Genomic DNA, 3,778 nt, shown 5'->3' on the forward strand with positions numbered 1-3,778 from the left:
CGTTCTAACTCCACTAAGTGGTTGGTCCAAGCCTCTCTTCCCTCCCAATGCTCCTGGGCTGTTATCTTTAAGCTAGGAACAAAGAACTCTAAGGGTAGAATGGCCTCCATTCCATAAGTTAGCCTAAAGGGCATCTGTCCTACAGCCATCTTATAAGCTGTACGATAGGCCCGCAAGGTCGCCATCAATTTGTTACCCCAGTCACTTCATGATGTGGATACTATTTTAGTAAGCACGTTGACTAGGATTTTATTCATGGAAATTTCTTGGCCATTTATTGGAGGGTAGTAGGGCGAGGACCTTCTATGAATGATTAGGAACGTCGAGAGCAGGTGGGATATCACTTCATTAATGAAGTGCGTGCCCTGATCACTTACTAGTTCAATTGGACAACCAAAATGTGAAAAGACATGCTCCCACAAGAACTTCGCAGTGGTTCTAGCGTCGTTCTTCCTAGTGGCTCTTGCCTCTGCCCAGTTTGTCAGGTAATCAGTTGCCACAATGATGTGGCATGCCTGGGAGTATTGTGCCGCAGGACTGATAGGTTCAATGAAGTCAATGCCCCATTTTTCGAAGGGTTGTTGTGCTATTATGGGGGTCAACTCCATCTTATCCTTGTGCACAAGCACCTTAGTCCTCTGGCACTCATCGCAGTGTTTTACAAATTTAGCAGCATCACGGAATAGGGTGGGCCACCATAGTTGAGATTGTAGCACCTTACAGGCTGTTGTGTCCCCATTAAAGTGTCCTCCAGCTATTCCACCATGCGCTTCTCTCAACACATCGTGCATCTCATCCTCACACACACATCTACGTAACAAACTATCTTGTCCTAGCCTATAGATTTGGCCAGCGATCAGTTGGTATGGCTGGATCTCTAAGATAAGTCTCCTTAGCCTGGATTTCTCAATAGGTCTCTTTCGCTAGATAGGCCAAAGAGGTGAGCGTCCGGTAGGTCGTCAGGTATGCCTTGTTCAATAGCTTCTCCTGTGGGTATGCAGGACATGTGATCAGCCATGTAGTGTTGCTTTCCCTTACGTACAACTACAAAAAAATCAAATTCCAACAAGAGAAGCAACCATTTAGCTATGCAACTTGTAGCGCATGGCTTGTTCATAGGATAAAGCAAGGCTTGATGGTGGTCAACGAAAAAGACGAAGGGTGTGGCCAACAGATAATGCCTAAATTTCTTTACAGCAAACACCATGGCTAACCCTTCCCTTTCTGTAGTGGAATAGTTCATCTCCGTTTCAGTGAGATGCTTGCTAGCAAAACTCACGGGGTAATCTAGGTTATGCTCACTAGGTTGGCATAGAACAGCTCCAATAGCAAACTTAGAGGCATCTATGTGCACATGGAATGTTATGCTCCAGTCTGGGGGTCGTAAGATTGGTGCAGTGGTGAGAGCCTTCTTAAACTCTTCATATGCAAGCTGGCCTTCCTCAGTCCACTCGAATACGATCAGCAACTTGTACAATGGTCTAGCAATTAGTGCGTAATTTAGTACAAAGCGTCGATAGTATCCCATATGGCCTAAGAAACACTGAACACCCTTGTAGTTAATGGGTGGTGATAGGTCGACAATGACCCTTACTTTTGAGAAGTCGGTGGCAATGCCATTCCTTGACACTACGTACCCTAGGATACATCCATGCTTCACCCAGAACTGGTACTTTAAGGGGTTCAACGAGAGGTTGTATAACTGACACCATTCAAAGACAGCTTTCAACTTTTCTAGGTGTTCGGCCCAACTAGAGTGTACGCATAAGTCGTCTACGAACATCTCTAGCTCGCGTCTAAGCATATCCTTGAAGATGGTGCACATTAATTATTGGAAGGTCGCAGGCGCATTCATTAGCCCAAAGGGCATAACAATGTAGGCAAATACACCCCACTCCATGGCGAAGGTAGTCTTGTGCCTGTCGTCAGGGTGCACTTGCACTTGATTATAGCCAGAGAAGCCATCCAGGAAACTATAGGCTTCTTTGCATGCTACCCTCTCCAACATGTACTCGGTATACGATAAGGGGTAGTTGTCCCTCTTTGTAGCGGCATTAACTTTCTTGTAATTCACGCACACTCAAATTTTACCATTCTTTTTCATAACGATCACTATGGGTGATACCTAATCTGTGTGCTCAATCTCATATATAAATCCCGCTTCCGTGAGCTTATCGATTTCCTCCTTCACTGCATGGGCGTGTTTGGGATTCATAGGGTAAGGTCATTGCTTTGTTGGCACCACATCTGGAACCATTGGGATATTATGGGTCACAACCCTAGGATTGACTCCTTTAAGTTCCTCCAGGGACCAGGCAAACACGTCGACATACTCTCGTAGGAGAGCAACAAGTTTAGCCTCCTCATCCTTGGTCAAGTCGTCAGCAATGAACACAAGTCGAGGCTTCTCGCCTTCCCCTGCAAGGTTGACTTCCTTGACCTTGGTGGGTCCCTCAATTGGCTTACTGGTTTGCCCTTGTCTCTTTGCTCCTAGCAAAATCACCACTCTATCTCCCTTCTTAAACTTTATGAAGCATTTGGGGAGATCCTGTGGCTTCTTTTGCCTCTCTGATTTTGAGTTCTTAGTTCTCTTCCTGGCCTCCTCCTTTAGTCTTCTATGCCTTAGGTGGACTGGAAAGTTTCCTTTGGTGCGTCTGACCTTAGAGGGTTGGGGTATTTCGGGATCACTCTCCATACTGACTTCTGACTCTGAGTTAAACTCACATCCCTAGCTTGAGGAAGGAGTTTTGCCAGGGCGTCGTAATTCAGTAGGTGTATCCGTCTTAAGCACTGGGACCACCAATGGTTGCGCCACTCCTGTCTGCTTGTAATCCATGGCTCCCATGTGCTCCAACAAGGATTTATCGCACTCCATCCACATGCCTCCTCTTTCATTCCAGCATGCCCTTTCCCTTCTAGGCCTAGAGTCTACCTTGATCTGTTCGATCGCTCTCCCTTCAGTGTCATATTCTATCGTGTCTAACTCTTCTTCACTCTCGTCCCCAAAAGAGTGGCAGTCCTTGTACTCATCATCAGAGTCTTGCCCCTCTACCTACTCATCATCCCTTGGGTTTTCCTCTCCAATCTCCTTTTCGTCAGTGATTAAGGCCCAATTGTATAATAGGTTAAGATCGTGAATTGTGGTCCATTTCCACTCAGGCTTAGCCAAAAGATCACTTAGGGGTTTTAGATTGGCAGCCATGTTGCCCTTCAATTTATCGGTCAGGTACTCTATGATTCCCTGAAGCTCGAGCTTTTTGGTGGCGATATGGAACGAGACCGGTTTCCCTGGGTTATGTGAACTTCCTGCCATCATGCAGAGTGGCACAATGGGCTCCCTTACTGGCATGCTTGGGGATTTAGCAGCTTGCCTAAATAGCTCTTCTTCATCTGAGAATGGTAGGTCAATGGTTGCCAAGACATGCATCCAATCCCACTCGTCCTCAAGGTAAGGGATGTACTTGGTCAGTGACCCATAGGGTTTTCTTGCCTGTGCATCACCTTTTAGCATGGTTGAGATAGCATTAAGGTCGGCTGGGTAGTCTTCCAGGTATCCATCTCAACCCTTACCACTTCTATTCTATTACCCAAGAAGATGAGATTGTTATCCCAATCTTCAATAACTCGCGCGTTCCTCATTCAGGGTAAGCCTAGTAGTATGTCATAGTCCACTCCCTTCATGACAATGAAGTTCACGGAAAACTGCCCCCTGCGACCTTCACTGGCCAGTTCTTTAGGACCCCGAATGGTCTGACCTTCATTCTGTTGGCCAATGTGA

Source organism: Lygodium microphyllum, chromosome 7 (assembly GCF_053477565.2).
Source record: "Lygodium microphyllum isolate KBCC chromosome 7, Lygodium_microphyllum_v1.1.10, whole genome shotgun sequence".
Taxonomy (NCBI): Eukaryota; Viridiplantae; Streptophyta; class Polypodiopsida; order Schizaeales; family Lygodiaceae; genus Lygodium; species Lygodium microphyllum.